The 20,983-nt window shown below is 55.5% G+C and overlaps 1 long non-coding RNA gene across 3 annotated transcripts in view; it reads right to left on the bottom strand.

The window, feature by feature from the left end:
• The window catches only part of LOC116494457, a 42,282-nt gene that overhangs the window by 13,085 nt on the left and 8,214 nt on the right, over window positions 1–20,983 (bottom strand). For 2 of the 3 annotated variants that reach the window (XR_004253878.1, XR_004253877.1), the window contains exon 2: window positions 3,367–3,464. This is a non-coding gene — a long non-coding RNA (uncharacterized LOC116494457). Of the gene's footprint in view, window positions 1–1,583; window positions 1,663–3,366; window positions 3,465–20,983 lie in introns of those variants that run through there. The other variant, XR_004253876.1, reaches the window with a different exon arrangement.

The following is a 20,983-nucleotide window of genomic DNA, read 5'->3' on the forward strand; positions in this document are numbered from 1 at the left end:
GCTGGGACCTGACCTGGAAAGCAGCAGGGAGGAATTGGTGCATCAGCAAACAGCCAAAAATAATCACGCACATGAGGAACGCCCGAGCAGCGAGAACGCAAAGCGCTTCCCATGCGAAGACTGGAGGCAAAAATACCCACATTAGCAAATCAGGGCCATTATTCCCCTCCTCTCCCTCCCCCCAGCCTGTCTTCACATCGCCTTTAATTAATTCGGCTGCTGTTAGAAGCGGGCCATGGAGACCCCCCGGCCTGCCAGGCGGTGCCAGCAGCCCGCAGGCAGCAGCAGGCAGCAGAGGTGCGGTGCGGGCACCTCAGGGCAGATTTTGGCTGCTCCAGCCACCGCTGCCGGGGTCACGGTGAGGAGCCGGCACCTTTGGCACCCTTGGTGCTGTCAGCCTGGGAGCCAGACACACACCTGGGAGAGTTTCACCGGTTCCTCATTCTGATCAGTCTTAAACATGACACGTTGATCTGAGCTGAGTGCTAACATCCTTCTAGTCAGGAGCAACCAGAGTCCTGCTCCCAGCTGGACAGATTTCAGGGATCTGTCTTCATCTGCTCTGCAATCCCACCGCCCAGGGCTCCCAGTGTTTTACCATGGGAGAAAACAAACCCTCTGGCAGTGTGCACCCTGAGCGGTCCTCCAGGCACCCCCACACTGCGGGGATCAGACACTCACACGTGAGAGCCCCCAGACTGCAGCCTGAGCACAGGCAGGCAGAAAAGGAGGTGATTTTGTGGGGCTGTGATCAGATGTTGCATTGGCTTTGGGATTTAGAAATCTTCAGAAACGTTTTGCAGGTGTGATCCAGCAGCCACTGCTATCAGTGAGAGCTTTCTCCGGATGACCAGGGCCCGAGAAGAAGACCTCAGCCCATACCCTTACTGCAGCACGGCAGGCTCCGTGACGGAGCCCGGTCATCCAAGTGCAGAAAGGAACCGGCCTGCAGAGCCAGCAGGCAGCACGGCAGTGAAGAGCACACACTTCTGAGACTGCTAATCCCCTCCAGCTCCAGCCCTGGCACAGCTGGGAGACCTGATTCCAGCCGGGGCAGGTTAACCCAGGGAAGGCGCTGTCCTAAGGACACGGATGTCTGAGCACCCCAGGAGCCGAGTTTCCATCCTCCTCCTCCTCTGGGGCCCAGCTACTTCGCTGCTGTGTTCCACAAGCCAAGGGAGGCGATGGGAGCTGGAGGCTCTGCTGGCCTCAGCCATGCCTCTGGAAGCTGTCCTCGCAGGGGAAACTCGGTGGCTGTGACCCAGCCTGGCACAGTCAGGAAAGTCAACGATGGGAAGCGTTGGAGTCAGCAGAGGTTCTCACTGCTATCTGTCTTGTCCTGAAAGCTCCCCGGCGATTATTCTGCCTTCACGCAATAACAGGAGCTTTCTGTTAAGCGGTACCAAATGCACCAGGCTCTCGCAGGCTTGCTGCTGTCAGCCCGGCTTCTGGCAGCCGCGCGGGGAGAGCCGTGGGGTCGAGGCGAGGAGCACCATCATCTCCTGACTGCGAGCCAGCGGTGAGATACGCTGAAAGGTAGCGCACAAGAAGCTGCTGGTGTTGTTGTTCTTGGTTTCCTCCGTGTTTTTTTTTATTTCTTACCATCTTCCAGATGCTGCAGAATCCCCAGATGCAGCCACAACAAAGTTCTTGCATTTTTAACTTTAAAAAACATAATTGGGTAACTGAGAATAATGACTAAACAATGCAATAAATCATGTCTACACCTGGCTTGGCAATGGGGGGAGGGCAGTTCAGGGAGAAGTGCTTCTTCCCTCATTAAGGAACAGAGCTGAAACACGGACACAAAACGCTCCCAGAGTCAGCAAATCTGTTCCAGGCTCCACCAACGAGCCCCCCGTGTCTCTGTGCGCCCGCCTCGGGGGGCCACAGCCACCGGCCCTGGGGCCCGAGCCCCGGAGCTGTTCCTGAGGCTGGGGCACAACGGCAAACGTGGAGTGAAATGTCACTGCTTTAGTAGCTGAAGACATTTTTATGTCCCGGCAATAATTTTTGACTGCGCAGTGCCACTCACCTTCTCCGCTGTACAAACATTGCGAATAACAATCGCCACGCTGCCGCGCTTAAAATGGGGCAATTATCTGGGACAGGAAACTGCGATAACTGCGCACAAGTTGTTAATGTTCATTTTATTTGCTCATTTATACGGCTAGCAAGACCTGCAAGCCTGCCTGCAGCGCACAAATCCCTGCCAGCCGCTGCGGGTCGGTGCAGGCGGCCACGCTGGGGCCGTGCCGGGGCTGCTCTGCCCATGGACAGCCCACCTTGGGCTCTGGCTAAAGCCACTGGAGAGCATTTCGTATATTTGGGTGCCTCCTCCTCCTGCTCAGCTTGTCCCAATGCTACAGATTATTGCTGTTGCTCTCCCCTTTTTGGAGCCCCGTATGACTGCACAGACCTGAGCAGAGCAGTCGGTGTGGAGCTTGTAGGAGATGCCTGGGGCTCTGCCCCCGCTTTGTGCAGGACTAAAAGGGATGCCCGCAGCCATCCCGGTCGCTCTGGGAGCCCCAGGAGCATCGTGACTTGTAGGACAGCAGCAGCACCCTACAGCAGCATCACACGGGGCTGCCAGAGCCTCCAGCAGCTCCTTTTGGCCACCCTGGCCCCGTGCCTGGCGCAGAGGCTGAGGATGCTCCTGGTGGGCATCACACCCAGGGCAGGTTGCTCACGAGGCACCAGCACTGATCCTGCCCAAGGCAAGCAACTGGTAAGGTGCAGAGGATGCTGATTCTTTCACCTCTGCCCCTGCTGTGCTTCCTCCCTTTGTTTTGGGATCTGGGAAGATGGCTTACCCCAGCCCTCTGCGTGGGACAGCCCCTGCACATCAGTGCGCCCAGGCTCAGGGCTGTGCCTGCTGCCATGCGCTGGTGATGCGCTCTTCCCAGCACGCACGCTTATCTGCTAGTTCAAGGCGAGATGCTTATCTGTTTGAGCCTCTTCAAGCTGATAGATGCTCTTATCTCTGCTGCTCTCTGAGTGCTGCACAGCCTGGGAAGTTTGCGGCAAAAATGCAAGGAAAAAGTTGCGGGTTTGGAAGCCTGAGGCTGCTCTCTGGGTCTTTCTCTCCCTTTCCTCACTGTTCAAACTCCCCTGGGCAGCCCTGAGCCCCCAGGGAACTCCTGGCCATTGCTGTGCAGGGCATGGGATCAGATCCCTTCCTCCTATAGCCTCTTCCCACCCCAGAGCACACGGAGCCACCTCCACACCACGGCAGGGCGGTGGCGGGTGGGCACAGCGAGGCCGATTAGGAACTGCCCTGAAAGCTCCAAATTTGACTGAGGGTTGCAGAAACCCTTTTGCAATAAACACCTTTGCAATTAAACATTTCATTCTCTGGCTGCTCACCCCAAGCTCTCCGACTTGTGCGGCTTTGTCTCCCGACCTTCTCCGTCCTGGTGCAAGGAGCAGCGGTGCCAGGCAGGCCGAGCGCCCACGGGCAGTTCCTGAGAGTGGCAAAGAAAACATAAACATAATTGAAAAAACTAATTGAAACTTAGAACAGCGTTGATGAGAGAGTTTTCTCCTTGGCCTGCCATTAATCGCCAGGAAATAAATACCTTTACGGCCTCTGTAATTACAGCCTAAATACAACGGAGAGACATTTTCTATCATTAAACATCTCCATAACGATCTCAGCTTCCACCTGCTTCCCTCTGAGCACCGCTTTCCCAGCCTTTGCCCACCCCGCAGCCTCAGAACCACTTTCCAAGGCACAAGGGTCACCCTAACCTCAGACAAGGGGAAATTTTCCAGGTTCCTCCGCAGAGCCTTGCCCCGCTGACTCAGCCTCGCACCACTGTGCGGCCCCAAAGCGGGCTCCGTGTCAGGGCAGGCTGCAGCCCCGCTCTGCCCAGTGGGACCAGTACAACCAGTTGGTTTCTGCCAGCCGCTGGAGCCGGGAAGGTGTCCTGTGTTTGGGCAGGGGTTGAAAGATGACCTCTCCTCCTAGGGCAGCAAGAGGTGGGACTGGAGTCTGAGACATGGATCCCGAGCCCCAGGTCAGGATTTCAGGGCTGGGCAGGCAGCATCTGTGCCGCACACCCCGAACATCGTGCCTCGGCTCCCACAGCTGTGGTGAGAGCCAGAGCTAATCCGACGTGTCCTGAAGTGGCTTGAGACCCTCCGGCAACATGGCCCTTGGAGAGCAAAGTGTAGCTGCATCCATTGTGTTTATAAGCTTGTTAGTTGATTAACCACACTCGAGCGCTGGCAGACCGACGGTTTCGCTGAGTGGCTTCAATGAGAGCCTGGAACAATAAGATACACACAGACAAAGGTTTTAATGGATAATTAATTGTTCCAGCGTGTGAAGTTTCTGTGCAAAGATCCCAGTGAATCAGAGTTTCCGATTTCCACTCCCTCATCCAAAGTGACGGAACAGAAACAGAGAAAGGCCTGCCCCGATGGGAAATGCTTGAGCAGGGGAAGAGGTGGAGGAAGATGAGTTCTGAAGGCAGGGAGCTGGGCACGAGGACACCAGACCTTCTGGTTACTTCTGTGCTGGGAGCGGAGGAGCACCTTTTCCAGCAGTTATGTCCTCTGAGTCCTTCCCCTCAGCTGTTTGCCCTTCCCAAAGAGCTTCTCCAACGATTGAAAACCAGTGGCAAAGCCAGCAGATCGGTGCCTGCCCCACAGCAGCAGCGGAGGCTCTGATCCCAGCCCCTCGCAGAAGGTGGGAGCTGATAGCACGGCATCATCTCGAAGCAGCGCTGGGAATGTAATTGACCCCATAAGCCCATTTGGTGTGGGGCGTCTTGGTGTGAGCCACTGCCGCTCTGTTATCACCTCTTAATCCAGAAGCAGGCTCAGGGCATCCTGCACGCTCGGGGAAGGTGCTTCTCCGGGAAGATTAACACACAAAGCTGAGAGAAAGCGAAGGGACAGCCGGGGCTGCCCATCCCCGCAGCTGGCATTGTGAAGTGCCCAAGGGGCGGCCACCTCTCCATCCCTCCGGGCTGCTGCTGGCCACCAGCACGGACCTGGCACAGGAGTATCCCCTGCCTGCAAGCCCCCGGGGCTGCATGCAGCGTGCCTCCCAGGCAGCACGGGATGCCAGAGGCTGCCTGAAACCACCATAAACCACGCTCACAAGCCTCAAACCCACCAGCATGCGCCACGCACATTGTGCTCACACCCAGCTGTGTGCCCCCGGAGCCCTGGCTGCCAAAATGCAGTGCCCGTGTCTGCCCCCTCCATCCGTGTCCCTTCCATCCGTGTCCCTTCCACCCGTGTCCCTCCATGCCTGGGCACTTTGACACCTCGCAGCCCCGCACACGGCCCCGAGCGGCGGCTGCGCGTGCACATGCTTGCACATGCATTAGAGGCAGCCACATGCTAAGCACACACGCATGCATATTAATCACTTTGTTCTGCCTGTCTCCCTTGCTCCCTTTTCTAAGCCGTGCTTAAAGCCAGAGAGATTAGCTGATCACAGCCAAATGCATGCTACAAAGCAGACTTCAATGGAGTCCGAGTATAATGGTAGATTACATTAGAGAGAACAGACAGACGTGTCCTTGTCATCCCAGGTTAATATGACTATAGATTAATGCTGTAGCTGTTGATTGTTATGGAAATCCCTCCATTTAGCTCGTTCCTAAGCATTGACAGTTCTAGCCTTGAATTCGGAGCAGGGGTGGAACTTGTTAATGGATTTCATTTTCCTGCAGGAAGCCAAAGCATTTAAAGGGAGAGGGAGTGCAAATTTGCTGACTTTCTGGAAGTGTTCCAGTGTGCATTGAGTCACTGTGGACATTTAATCCCTTGTTCAGATGCAAAGCAATGCAAAGAGCCACGTTGGTCTTGCCTGTCTAGGAAAAAGGAGGAATTGAGGTTTGGGGAAGTGATCGTCTAGGGGTTGTCTCCTCCTAAAGCCCCTCCTGACCTAGCACCAAGTGTCTCGGGCACATCCCCGCGCCCCACAGCAGACACGCACGTCGCTGCACCTGCAGCAGGGATGTTCCTGCCAGGGCTGGTTGATTGATACCAGCTTGGGACCGCGGCTGCTGCTACCCCTCTGCTTTGTTGTCAACTTGTAGTTGCTGCGTTTGTTTGCTTGCTTTCCCCTCGCCGGGTGGGAACGCTCCAAATCCCAGCAGTGTGGCTCTGCCGCGATGCTTTTTCCCTTTATCACGTTCCTCTTTCATCACTTTGTCACTGTGCCCCTGAGCAATGGGAGAATTTCCAGCAGTCCCTGCGCAAACCCACCCTTTCTCCATAGATCCCTGCCCTGATGAATTACTGAGGTTTCAGGCAGAGAGCTGAGTGGCAGCAGAGGCACGCTCCGAAGCACGCAGGGAGCAGAGGCGCCACTGGGCAGAGCACCCTGAGTTACGGTTTGCTCTGGTGGCATTTCTGCTCCGTTTAATAGCAGGTTCCCTCCCTGCTCCCACTCTCCAGGAGAGATATTTAGTCCTTGCATGACCATCTGAGGAATAGAAAGCTGCTCTTTGGCTCCTCCAGCACCTTTTAGTGCCTGCTGGGGAAGCTCAGGGACACTTCATGACCATCCAGAAGGTCGCTGGTACCTGCAAGAAGTGACAAGATCCCACCGTGTCCCTCCCCGGTCCTATATTTCACAGCAGCAAAATGACCCAAATCACAACAAAGCCCCAGGAGGTGCCGCGGGGTTTTATGGTGGTCATGGTCAGGCTGGGACATGGCCATAGAGCTGGGGGTTGGGGCAGCAGGGGGACGGGGCTGCCCCCAGCAGCAGTGACAAATAACCGGGCATCTCCCCTTCCTGAGCCACTGCGTCCTTTGGGGAAGCCTGTTGTAAAACGGAGTTTGCAGAAGCAAGGACCGTGTTTTACACTAAATTTATACATACAGGACTCCTGGTCTCGACAGCAGCATTGGGACACTACTGCAGCACCTGCAGCACACAGTACCAGTGCTAATGAACTCCCCGTCCCTAATTGGTCCCGGTCCTGGAGGTGTCACATACTCACTGTCCCCAGGGGATGTCAGGAGGTTTCCTCCATCACAGCTCCGGGCTTCAGGTGGAGGAATAAGCAGCAGGAAGGGATCAGAGCCCCAGGAACAAAGCTGCCCTCTTGTCATGCAAATGTCTCTGGTGGTGCTGGGAACACGAGGGAGGGAAACATGGGGGCTCCGAGATCCGATAGAGATGCTGCATTGTTTCTAATTAATTAGCATGTTTGTCAAAGCTTTCCACGAGGCGTCAGCAGCTTTCTAAGGGCATTTTGCCAAGGAGCATTTAAATGGAAATCCCCCTGAGACACAGCGCGCTCCTCGCGGGGTCTCACTGCAAGGGGGATTCTTCCCAGGGGAAAGCAGCCCCGAGCTCCTGCCCCATGTGTGGGCCCGTTCACACCTCGGACCCGGGGGTGGCAGGGTGAGCATTGTGGGCAGCCCTCCGGTGCACACAACTGGTGTGGTGCCATCAGCAGAAGGGTCATCCTGGGGCGGCCAGGCTGGGTGCTCGGCGTCGGGTTCAGCCAGCTCCGCAGTCCGGCTCTGCCCTTGCCACTTTCTTCCCCAGCCGCGTGGCAATCCAAACGTTCCTTTCCCAACAAGATTATAACTCTGCGAGCCAAAGGTCTCGGTGACGTGCCTGCAGCCAAATTGCTGGATCGGACTTGAGCACACACATTTTCCTATACAGAGGAAGTCGCAATTGTGCTGCTCTCGCCAAGGACATGGAACTCCACATCGGCTCGTTGCGCGGGCATGCATTTGTAAGATTTTCATGGCCCTGTGATTTATGCTGGGGCCTGAGTTATAACTCACATTTCTGTTTAAAAGCTAAACACTCTAATAGTGGTGGCTATTACTGTCATCACGTACCAGCCGCACTTCTGAGATTCAATCTAGCCAAAGCTGGCCTACGTGATATTATCTGTGTGTTTGTCTGCCTGATGGAGCTGCCTTATTTTTTCTCTTTCATATATTGCTGTCTCAAGGACTGTTTTCCGAGCAACAATTCATGTCTCCTTCAGTCATCAGTGAAAACAATCAAGCTCAATTTTATTTTTGGCAGAAATCAAATGCTAAATGAGATCATGGAATCATAAACAAGAAAGACGTAGACAAATTGGAGGGAATTTGGAGAACGGCATAGATGATGAAGCGGCAGGAGGGACTGGCTGATGGGGAAAGATTAAAAGCAGTAAATGCTTAAAGATAGGCTCAGAAAAGACTAATGGGGGATGTAATATCTGTCTAGGAATATCCGAAGGGTGCAAACACCGAAGAGGAAGAAACATTGTTCGGAACGGACCCAAAGCAGGGCAGCTCAGAACGAAGGTGATGCGACCTGAGGCAGGGGAACACGGGCTGAGCACCAGCTCAGATTTCCTCACTGTCTGCTGATAGGCAGTGCCATGGACCTTCCGAAGGAAAGCAGGAAAAACATTTGCTCGAGTGCTCTGAGCCTGTAAGGAGCACATCCCTTAAATAAATAATTGGCAGTGGAACATTTTCAGCTTTATGCTATCTTTCCTGGTAACTAGTCGAGATGAATGAATAATCCATGATGGATAGCTTACTCACAGAATGCTGCCGCTGACATTGCTCACAGTTTGCCAGTGAACAGATCACATTTTCCTTCGATTCATCTATTACTTCAGGTTATCTGATTCTTTTTTTTTTTTTTTTTGGTCGGTCTGCCTGCAGGAAGCTGTGAGTGCGTGGGGAGCAGCCCTGGAGCGGTGCTGGACACAGGAATTGCTCCTGCCTGACCCACAGCCCTGCTGCTCAGGAGCTCTGGGCAGAGGCCACCAGAGCTTTGGCTCTGCTACGAAGAGAAGGCGAGTGGAAACGAAGTCTTTCACAAATTGAAAGACCTCTTCCTTCTGGGCGATGCCGACCTTACCGGGAGAAGAGAAAAGGAAAAACAAGCACAGCTATTGCTCAAAGAAGCCGAGTTGCATCATTTCTCCTGGCACTCGCAGGAAGCCACGCGGTTCATGCTCTGTGGCATGTACGGCTGCTTCCTGCTCTGACTTGTGCAAACGGGCTCGGCGAGGAGCCTGATGCTTGTCCTCCTTTGTTGGGAAGTAACTCCCACCTACACGGGCTGCATGTGATGGCCCCTCGTTTTCTAAGTCACCAGAACCGAATGATTGGATGTCAGCACAGTTTTCATGCCCGGCCCTGACTGGGCTCTCGGGTCCTCTCCTGCCTTGCTGGCTCAGTTCCCTGCTCGGAGAGGGGAAGCGAGTCTTGGAGCAGTATTGTACCTGAGCTCAATGAATCAGTGTCCCATAAAAGTACCGGCTACTTTGATTGCCTAATAAAACATGCAGGGTGGATAAAAGTAATTGCAACGGCAAGAGGCAGAGAAGCGGGGCTGCCGTGCAGAAGTGCTTGGGCCCAGCCGCTGCCTCCAGCACAGCTCCTGCTTTCCAAAAGCGGCTCTCCTGGTGCACAACAGGAAGCAGAGCTGGACCGAGCAGATTAAAGTTTAAATTCAGCTACAGCCTCACAGATTTCTCCTCTCAGGCTTCGGTTGGTACAGCTAATTAAACTGCAGGCACACGGGCTGGTGAGCTCTTACCGCACGCTTCCCGAGCACAGCTAAGGAGCAGCGCATCTCCTGCACGCAGCCCCCAGGGTAAACCTGCTGCTTCGAGCCAGGTGCTAAAGAAACATGGAGAAATGCTCATCTGGGACATTTTGCCCAACCCTTTGAAATGAAGCTGTGAGCTGCTGAGCTGGAAAGGCACTGCTTTGAGAGGACAGGTCGTGATCTACCCTCAGCTGTAAATCCGTGTGCCTTGGAGCGCAGCTCGCTAGGCTTTACAGCGGCACGACAGCGAGCAGGGAGCTGCCTGGCACGCCCTGAGCTCAGCTCACAGGGGCAGCCCACATTTAGCCAGACAGGGGGATTGTCAGCAAAGCTGCCAGCAGAGGAGATGTCCTGAAAGATGGGAAACATCCCCTGTCCTCCGCAGGGCCACTCCCAGGACCCGGGGAGGCAAGGGGCAGTTCGTCTCCCAGGGGAAGGTGAGTGCTGCCCCGCTCACCTTGGGTCAGGAGCTGCGGGCTGGAAGGGCTGTGTGGGATGCTCAGCCCATCAGCAAAGTGACAGCTGTTTGGATTACTTAAGAACTGAGAAATGGGCTGTTAACCTGGCACTGCTGGCTAGCAGACAGCCAAAAACCATGCGTCAAATAAACACCAGCCTGCATCCATCTGGAGCTCCGCTGAGATGTGCAGGGACCTTTCAGACCAGTTGCTCCAGACAGGAACACAAGCAGGTCTCTGCTCCCAGCTGGGATGCTGTAACCCCCCGCAGGCTTTGTGAAGGAGATTCTTCACCCCACTTCATGCTCCTCACCCATTCCTTCCCCTTCCTTTCTCCCTCCTGCATGAACCTTCCCATTGCCAGGGTGGCCAGGTTTGACCTTCAGCATTTTTTGGCTCTGTCCCTGCCTGCACAGGCACTGCTACACCTCTGCTTGCCTGCCCTGCCACGAACAAAGGGGCAGGAGAGCTGCTTCACCTTCCCAGCCACCTCGGGCTCCCCTTTCCACAAGCTTTCCTTCCCGAAGCAGCCGCTGGCCTCAGCCTCAGCTGCTTTGGAGGCGCAGTGCTGCCACGCCGCGGGGCAAGACCCAGCCCTGCGCCCGGGTAGGGTCGGCACTGGCTTGTGCCAGCTCACCCGCTGCCCTCAGCACTGCTGCTGCTGCCAGAAACGGTGCAGAAAAGCTGCGGGTTTCTGGGGGAAGGAACAGCTCACTGCCAACAACGAGCATTAAAAGTGCCGGGCCGTGCTTTGGCCAAGCAAACATCGGCGCAACACGGAGCGGGATGGGGGGACTCGGGCACGGCGCTGCTGCTGCCCGGCCCCTGTGCGGGGGGCTCACCCCGGCTGCTCCGGCACCACGTGGAGACCGAGCAGCACAAATAGGAAACACATTGGGGATTAGTGCGAGAGATAATAGCAACAGACGGGGCCCTGCCTGGCCTTGATTACGGCAAAATCACGGCAATCGCTGCTGTTTATAATTCCAGCAGAAGTCTCTCTTGTTTTTTTATTGTATTCGCTTGATTGTGTTTTGGGCCTGTACCCCCTCTATTGTGAAGTTAAAGGGACCCTGACAAGTAGCTCAGGATCAAAACTGGCCCTGACGGGGAATCGCCATAATCTGATTACACGGGAATGTCCCCCGGACCTGGAGCAAGTAAACACTCTAATTGCATTTGACCTGTCCTAAAACATTATTCCTACATTTGTATTAAACAAACAGATATATTTCAGTCTAATATGTCTCGGGTTGTTATTAGTGAAATCAGGGCCTTGGTCCTGCTGTTGCACTGCAAGCCTCTCCCAATCAGAGGGCACTGGGACTGCAGCAATTTATCCCAGGTACCCACAGGTGGGCAATTTGGGCAATAAATCAGCAGGGTGACAGCTGAGCCCTGGGCAGAGACGTGGGGCACCTCCTCAGCTCAGCAAGGCGCTCAGGACCCCCTATTTCAGCGAGCTGGCCCAGCACCACTGCCGGGCTGGGGGGCCAAAGATACCCAAGTATCACAGGGCGGTGAGGGGAGGGGGTGGCACCACGTTAGTCGCCAGATAGCTGTTTTCATGGGAAGGCACAGAGTAGTGCTGTCCCCCCAGAAGAAGCAGCCATGAATTTTGCACAGGGATCAGGCTGGCAAGCAGGCACCCCTGCTTTCTGCGCAGACCAGCCCAGGGAGCAGCCCCGCTCCCCACCGCCTCTCCAAACACCTCCTTTGTCCGCCTTGATCCATTTTGCCTTTCTCTTCATTTGTCTCTACAGCCATCCCTCTCCCCCTCCCTGCCTGTCAAATTTCACTCTCCCTTCGTACCTGGAAAGACTGAATTAGAGGGTTTTGAAAACCACTTTAAAAGACAGCCATCACCCATTGTTTTTCCAATGGCATATGGTGATAATAACAGTGCAGCAGCCCCAGACCTCCTGGCTTCAATTACTTTACAGGATCAGCTAATCCCAGTTAAAATTACCTATGTAACTGAAGAATAATTGTAAACCAGGGTCTCTCCTGGACTCCGGCTTTCTGAAAAATCGTTACTGAGGTGCTCCCTGTGCCAAGGCTGCGGAGGATCAGCAGATGAGTAACAGGTTCTGGGAGATGCTGTCCGAGGAGATTGCTTTCTTTTGCTTTTCAAAGCAAACTCCAAACAGATGGCCCCTTTTTTTTTCCTGCGGCACGTGGAGTGCATGGGATTGAAGCAACGGGGAGAAAAAGAGATTTCAGGAGTTTCTTTAGCCAGGTGGAGCTCAAAGAGCCAAATGTCTCCCAGGACTGTCCCAGCCCGACAGCCCAGCACCGAGGAGGCCGACACGGGATCAGTTTGGGAGATCTGTGCCGCAACGGGTGCTGATCTGGTGCAGGTCCAGGGCGAGCCAAAGCAGGGCCCTGAGCCCAGGTGAATGCGAGGCTCGAGGCAGGGAGCATTGCTTGTGCCAGTCATCAGCTCTTCGCTGCCCTCGGCTGTGACAGGAACAGGGAGGCATTAATAGGAACTTATTTATGGAGACAGCGTGTTCCTGCCCATGGCACGAAGAGGTCCAGCTCTGGCACCCCCCTGACATCTCATTTTTTGCTGGGGCTCCCTGGGCCTTGCTCCCGCTTTGCAGTCTCAGGACATCTCTGCGGCACTCCCACAGAGTAAATCCGCCCATTACCATGACGAGGCGAGATTTTCCTCTAGCTGGGCGATAAAACCCTCCTGAAGCACAGAGCTGTGCTTTGGTTTGATTGCTTCTGTATTTATGGCAACTTCCATGACAGTTTTTCTGCAAAATGCTCCCTTTAAATCTAAAATTCCCTGGATTTAGCCCAGTTCTTGATGAGGTCACCTCCCCATTACCGTTCCCACTGCCAGCTTTGCCCAGGTACTTGGCACCCGGCGTTATTTCACCAGCTGCCTCTAACTAGCAAATGTATTTTCCCTGGCAGTTTTGTTGCAGGCCTTGATGAAGGATCAGACACTGATGGCTCAAAGACTCCATAAACTTTATGAAGCCCTCGACAGGCGGCCCAACACGCTCCGTGCAGGACTCCCCTGCAGCCCTGGGTCTCAGAGCCCACCCGGTGCATCCTGCAGAGAGCCCTGGTCCTGACACCGTTTGGCAAAACCTGTCAACAACTGTAGATCGGATCTCTATAAAAAAAACAGAGTCAGGTGTATTCCCAGAGATACCATCTGCTCAGGTACGGCCAAGAACAGCACGCGTTTCACCCAAAGCACTGCACAGCATTCCCCCAGCCTGCTGTGGCTGGCGCTCCCCGGCTGCGAGCTGCCGTGGGGCTGTCACCCCGGCCAAGCAGATGCTATCGAAGCCGTTCTGGCTGCCCCTTGGTTTCCCAGCCCAGGGTCTGAGAACGTCTCCCCGTGCCTGAACATGCCATCACCCCCGCGGATGGCGACGTCGCTGTGCCAGACGCCAGCCCTGCCAGCCAGCCTCGCGGTGCGGGCACAGCTGCAAAGCTGCAGAGTGCTCCTAGAAGCGGTGCTGGGGCCGGCAATTTGTCAGCGTGGGGACAGGAGGGGGCTGCCCGTGTGATTTACTTAATTAAAACGAGATTATCTCTAAATAGCGCTCTAAGTAAGCACACTTGAAATGTAAAAAGCAACAATACGATATTTAGCATCTAATTGCACTGTGGCTTAAGTGAAGGTTTATCTTGTCTGGAGTTTGCTGAACACTTTTGCAAAGAAAGATAAAAATGGGAAAACAGTGGCATGATCAATGTTGCTATTTGGTCCTCCTCAAATTGTTTTTCTTCTGTAAGTGTAGCCCAGCGCTTCTGTTACCATTATTACTCTCCCCTATTTTTCAGTCTGGTTTATGAAAGCTATTGATCCATCAGATGCTCGAAGATCCTGCTTCCCTGGCCGGGATGTCTCATCTGAGGCTATTATAGACTCTGCACACTGCAGTGGTTTAGGATCAATACCGCCATACGCGCTCACACGCTAGCCGAAGTGTAACTTAATTGATATGTTGGTTAGGAGATACTCGGGGATACTCGGAGCCACGAGTGCATCCGAGGGAAAGGGAAGCGTCCGTGCTGCTCCGCATCGCCTTGCAGAGCAGTGCAGTTCTGACAGCCAGCATCCGCCTCTTGGCTGCTGGGCTTGCCTTAATGATATTTGATTTGCCTCTTACCAGCAGATAAATAATTGCATAAGGCCAGGAGCGTGCTCAGAGGAAGGATGAGGGGGGGAAGACAGAGTCATTTTCTGATTTCCAGTTGCAAACTTGTGGTGTTCTGGGAGGAGAGTTCTTCTGGGAGGAGAGTGTCTTTGCTGGGGATGGGCTGACTTCAGCCTGTCAGCCTCTTCTTCCTCAGCACCCAGCATCCGAGATGTGTTGGTCACTGCTGGGGGGACAGAGGGAGCGAGGAGGCATTCACAAGTCACCCAGCATGGATTTACTCAACCTGCCCCAGCCACGTGCTCCCACCCACCCAGGGACCCCCCTCGCCCCACATCCCCCCGGGCTTTCACCCCACAGGGGCTGGCTCTCCACCTGGCCAGGGCCAGGCCCCTCTCCTGGAGCAGAAATTACTTTGCACATGTGGAACAATTTATCGTGAGCCGGCGCGGGGCTCCTCTCCAGGTCCTCTCAGGTTGTGCCAGATGAACAGCACTTCTCTCTTCCCACTTGCCTTCAGGTGTTCGGGACTCCTTGACGTTTTTACAGACGTTTCCTGTGAACATCTCTGTATGTTAAATTGAAAAAAATAAATGACTTACGCGGTCTCCCTTCCTGCCATCAGCAGGCACGTGCTCTTGGCCCCGACGCTGGAACAATCAAAGCAGCATTTACCCAGAAAATAGATCTCAGGTTTTCGTTTGGTCTGCACTGGGGTGGGAGGGTGTGAGGTGCTTTGCTTCAGATGGAGATTGATAGCCTAATCTGAGCCCACGTGAGTAGCAAAGTGGATGGCAATCTACATTCATTTTGGAATTAATATTAATTCCAAGCAGATGAGGCCAAGCAAGCCACACACCGGGGCTATTTGCACAGCAGATTGAAGGCTGGGTGACATGGAGACACTGTGGAGCTGTAATTCCCTTTGCTGCAGCTGTGGAAGAAGGCGTTGTCACAGGTGGGTCAAATGGAGGCAAGATAAACCTGCGGCACGGTCACACCTCTGGCACCGGGGAGAGCTGAGCAGCATCCTGGGATGGGCAGGGAGCTGGGGACGGCATTGCCTGGCTGGTGTTGGAGCTCAGAGGGGAAGGTGCCTCCCTGTGGGACGTAGGGAGCTGGTGGCGTTCCCAATAGAAATGGTCCCTCACCTGCTGCGCCGTGCTGGGGCTCAGAGCAGCACGGTGTGCACAGGAGGGCAGGGACATACCATGGTGTGTTTCCAGGGAGCCAGCTGGACGAGTTGAAGAGTTTAAGGGACTGAAGAAGGCGTGTGCCCAGCGTGGCACCTCGCTTAGTCCTTCTGCACAGAGGAAAGGGGCAGGGGTCAGGGCAGGGACCTCCTCTAGGTGTCATCTGAGGTCTCGCTGGGGTTAGAGCAAGAGAAAAGGACGGAGCAGTCTTCAGTGCAGACCAGCTGGGTGGGCACATCACTGCTGCTAGGGGCAAGCAGCGGCATTAGCATGCTCGGCAGCAGACAGAGAAGGGAAAACAGAGTTGAGGAAGGGAGCTGGAACTCCCAACTCTATTTCCTTCAGATTTAGGGGCTGATGGCACAGGGAGCTCCACACGGGCAGCACGTTTTGATGCCAAATGTGTTCCTTTTCCCTCTTCCACTCGCAGACACGCTGATGTAAGGTCGGCAGGTATGCGCACGCACAGCTCCCCTCTGCCTGTGCCTGGCCGCACAGCACCCGTGCTGGATGGGGACAGGCTGCTGGGAGGTTCGGGCTGCCTTTGTGTTGTTCTTTCAAATATCCTTGGTTTTGTGATGCTTAATAAGAATATTCAAAGCCAAACCAAAGGTCTAATGTATTTCTGGCTGCAGCAGAAATAATTATCCCCTGTTCAGCCCGGCTTCTGAAGTCAGTAGCTTGTAACAGCTGCCTGAGGAATTAGTTCCAAATGCGGGGAGCTGTACGGGGAGAGAATGGAGATTTTGCTCACCCAACCCACGATGCTATCCACCCACTGGAGGAGCAGGAGCAGCCTCTTCTGCACGGCGAGGGTGTCCTGGCATGGGCTCAGGCTGGCAGCAGCCCAGCCCAGAAGCATCTATTAGCAGGGCTTGAACTTCTGTCAGCCGGGGGCTGGGCTAATTCCGTGATCCGAGACCTCTCTGGGTTTCTGCCCAAAATCCCTACCTAAGATAATCTGAAATGAATGTCAGGCTTTATCTGCAAATATAGCAGCATTCTTGCAGAAAGCATAACTTGATTTCATTATTGAAAAAGAAGGGAGGAAAGTGGGGAAAAAAGCATGGACAGCCCTACAGGAGAGTGCAGGCAGGTCACCACAGCAAGCCCCCAGAGGTGATGCTGGCATGGGGGGCTAGCAGACCCCACAGGCTGCGTGCCCAGGCACCACCACACCCACATTCAGCATTCATCCTGCTCAGGACACAACGAGTTGTGTTTTTTTTTTTCCTATGTTCTGAATTACATCACAAAAATTGAAAGCTGTTCGTAGGCAATTTTCAATTTGAAACCAAGTAGAATTATTCTATTAAACAGGTTACCATGAATAATTCACTCCTGCTCTGGCAGTGAAGGTGGCACCTGTGACAAGTACAGAAGGGTTTTGCTGAAGAGGTGGAAGTTTGGGCTGTGCTGGTGGAGGATGCCCAGAGTGACAGACCTGGGGCTGCTGCTGGTGCCAGAGGCAAAATGCTCGTCCCAAACTGCTGGTGGATATTGAGGTCTATGGCAGCCACCCCCTGCCACCCACATCCCCCTGCCACCCGCAGTGCTGTGCAGTGAGACGGCAACCTTGTCCCCACACCACCACCTCTGGCCAGGCAGCCAGGCTCAGCCAGCCCGGGAGAACCTCATTTCACAAGGTGGCAATTAAAATTTTATGCTCTGAGTTTTCCCTGAATGATTTTAAAACATCTTTTCTGATGACTTCCTAGTAGCGAGTTGAGTAAATTAGAATCGGAGCGCAATCAACATCCTTAATTCAGATGCCAGCCCAGGATCCACCAGGGAGGTTGCATCTGAGCAAGCTCTGCCTCCCTGAGAAGGTCAAGGGCTGGGCGTCCTCGGGGGCTGTGCCCTTGGAGCATTGTCAGGAGGAGAAGAAGCACCAGAAAGTAGGACACGGTCCCCCAAGTAGCACAAAAATCCCACCCTGCTCAGCAAACTTTCCTTCTTTCCCTCACACGCATGTTTTCTGTCACATCTGAGGAGATGTGACTTTGATGATATATGAATAAAGGCGCCTCGCTGGCAGCTGGAACAAGCTCATCCCGCTCCCCTCCGCCTGCCCCGGGGAGCAGGACGCAGCAGCGATGCCCATCACGTGCCTGCCACGAGCTCCTTCCCCCCGGAGATGGCCCTGGCAGTGCTTTGGAGGCAGCTCCTCAGCTCTGCTCAGTCCTGCTCCCACCTCGACACATAGCAAGGTGCCCACTGGCCCTGCTGCCCTGTGCTGCCTGCAGACAGTGCTGCATATTGCATGGGAAGGTGCAGCCAGGGCCACCGCTCTCCAGATGCTCCACACTAACCCTGCGCACCCCAGTGAAGCGCTTCACTGGGTCCTGGGTTTTGTACAGTGGGTTTGGAAGACAGCACAGCCCTGGAGAAGGATGCATCCATGGGCACAGGACTGGCACAGGACAGCAGCTCTGCTGTGCGCAGTGTCGGCACACACATGGATGTGCCAGGTGTGCTGGGGAGGCTGCGCCCAGCACCTTCCCAAACACAGAGCAGTCGTGAAACTCCCTGCAGTGCAGCCCCAAGGTGAAACCCTCTTAGAGGAGAAGGGTAGGAGAGCAATTTCCAATTAAAAGCTCGGCAGCTCTGACAAGCTGCAGCTGGGTTGCTCGCCCCGTCCCTGGGGTGCACAGGCAGGGCTGGACCCACCCAGCCCTTACCAACCTGCCGAGCAAATGGCACGCAGGGGTCAGGCTCTTGGCACCCTGCGTTCCTCAGAACGAGCTCAGGCACATCACTGGTAAAACTCAGCAATACAACCACAGTGCTGGGTGCTAATAGGGACAGGGCAGGAACCAGCAGGGAGCAGGACCTGGAGCACCCTGGGGTGCCCAGAGGAGCAGCTCAGCCCCCTGGGGTGCTGGGTACACGGACAGCAGGGACACCGCAGTCCGGCTCATGGCCAGGCTGCTCGGGCTCCCCACTGCCCCCACTGAATGAAAGCTGTTTTTGTTTCGCCTCCTGCCTGAGCGCGGAGGTGTGTAAACAGGAAGAGGCACTCCCCGTGCACCCGGCGAGCGGGGAACGAGGTGTTGAAAAGATGACAGCCCGCTCTGCCACAGCCTTCACCTTGCTGAGGACAGGGGGAGGCCGGCCGGGGAGGGGGGGCTGCAGAAGGGGAGATGTTTGGAGAATTTTATCTTTTATTTCAGGAGGAGAAGATATTCTCCACCGCTTCCTGCCATCAAAGCTCTCTTGCTTTCTTCCACCCTGAAAAAATAAAGCCAGGGCCACCGGGCTGCTGAGAGACGGAGGGGCAGCGGCGGGGCCGGGCAGGCCGAGGACGGGCAGGATGTAGTGCATGAAAAGGGCTCTGTGAGGCTCAGCTCTCCCGTGGGCAATGAGGGCTGCCGAAAAGCCCAGCACAGCGCTTTATCACGGGGTGTTTATCGCTGAGGTCATTTCTGCCCTTCCCCTCGCCCAGCCTCCTCCTCCTTCCCTGCCTGGGGACCGGGTGCAGGGTTTCTGAGGACAGTCCTGCGGTGTCCCAGGTCCTCCCGGTGTCCCCTCAGTGCCACCCGTGGGTGCCTGTTTGGGGACAGCCACGCTTGGCACACTGTTAGATCAACGAGCAGCCAGCAGTCAGGCCCAGCAGTGCTCATGCAACACCCGTTTTCTCCATGGTCCCTCATCCATCCCACACCAGCAGCTACGTTTGGTGGCAGGACAAGACACCTCCATCCTTCAAACCGTCCCCACTCCATGCAGTAAGGCAGGGGACCCGTCCCTACCGCCCCTGGATGCCCACATCCCCACACACCGCCCATCCTCTGCCCGGTGAGGGGACAGCCAGCTCCTGGTGCCGGAGCGGAGATGCACGCTGTAACCACCTGGTGGCACCAACTAAAGTTGTCTGAGCAGGAACTAATTAATACCAGTTGCAGCCCTTGGCTTGGGAATTGCAGTGCAGTTTTTAGTATCTCTGTGGTTCGCCGTGTGGTTGTTAAACACCAAGTCATGTTTTATAGCTGCAGGGTTAATGGTTGTGGGCTGGAGTCGCGCAGCAGGGGATGGGTTTAGGCTCAGTCTGCGCAGCAAAAATAAGAGGTGAGGCAGTGCCCAAAGAGAGGGGCCGGGCTCCGCATCCCACACTGCTGCCTGCCACAGTTTGGGCTGGTTTGTTCAGGAACAGGAGCTGTGCAGTGGGCAGGAGCTGGTCCCATGAGTGGGGACAAGGGGGTGGCAGTTTGGGGCTGCGCATGGGAGCTGAGTGCTCACAGCACCGTGACAGAGAAATCCCCGTCCAGCCCCAGTGGGACCCTGCTCAGTGCAGGAGGGCTGAGGTGCTCTGGGCACCCTGTCCCATCCCGGGCATCCCCCAGACTGCAGACGGATGGAGCCTGGGGGCTCCCAGCAGCTCCTGGTGCTGACATTCCCAAGCCATCCTTGGAAAAACACGCCACGGTACTGCAGGGGACTTGGGGACACGCTGGTGGCACGGTGGAGATGTGACAGCCCCGTGTGCGGTGGGTCCTGTCTGCAGCCAGCAAGGCGGCTGGGTGCTGGGTGACATTTGTCTCCAGGTCAGTAGGAGATGGACCCATCCCCACTCCAGCACTGCCCTCAGCCAGCAGAGGTGAGCTGATGCTGCTGCAAGGAGCCTTCTGCCTGCTCCCGGAGCCTCCTCCCCAGCTGCCCTGCTCCGCGGCACCATCCTGCTGCTCCAACACCTCCAGTAGCCATTTATTCACCCATTTTCCCCCAAAAGAAGCTGCTGCGTTTCATTTGGGATGCCAGGAGGTTTGATGGCCAGCAGTCACCCTGCTGTGAGCGCCGTTTGGACGTGCCTCTGGTGGGGGCACCACGGGCTCCGCGCCAGCTCCTGGGGCACGCACGGCATGGGACTGCCCCAGCAGCAAGGACCAGGGGAGCACCGAGGGCTGCGGTCCCTGCTGCCCCGTGGCTGTCACCAGAAGAACACCAGGCCCCAGGGTGGGTGGGAAAAGCCCCCAGAAAAGCCCCCGGTCAGGAGGGAGGCTGCAGGACCCCGCAGGTTGGGCCTCTGGGACGAGAAGTCCCTGCGGTGGCTGTGCTGGCTGTTTGTTGATAGCAGCTGGCTCTCGTGGGGCCTCAAAGCAACCCTTAAACTGTCCAAACAAACACTGATCTCACAGTTTTCCCAGCCAGCATGTAATCTGTCACTGGCTCTGCTTTATCGCGGGGGGGAGCAGCGCCCAGCTGTGGCAATCCCTCTGCTCTGAGCACCCGGAGCAGCAGCAGCCGGGGCACGGCCAAGGGGAGAGGGCTCGAGCTGTCCCCGTGTCACAGCATCACTCGTCCATCCCTGGTAAAGCATCCTGCGTCCTCCAGGGAATGGCACAGACAAGCACTGGGGCAGGGTGAGGGTGGGACGGTGCCCGACGGAGCTGAGAGGAGAGGGAAGTGTCCGACCCCGTGAGCAGGGATGGAGCAGAGCTCGCTGTGAACTGCACCATGCCCTGGACAAGTCTGCAGAAGCCTCCTCCATCCTTCATTCCCCCATGATATCACTAAGCAGGACCTAAATTGACGGCAGGACATCTGATGAAAGAGCATAATTGCTTCAGGTTTCCTTCAAAAAGCATAGCTTGAATAAAGTTTGGGGGTGGGAGGCAGCAACTCCTGATAGCCTGAGAGATTTATGTGGCT

Source organism: Aythya fuligula, chromosome 13 (assembly GCF_009819795.1).
Source record: "Aythya fuligula isolate bAytFul2 chromosome 13, bAytFul2.pri, whole genome shotgun sequence".
NCBI classification, from domain to species: domain Eukaryota; kingdom Metazoa; phylum Chordata; class Aves; order Anseriformes; family Anatidae; genus Aythya; species Aythya fuligula.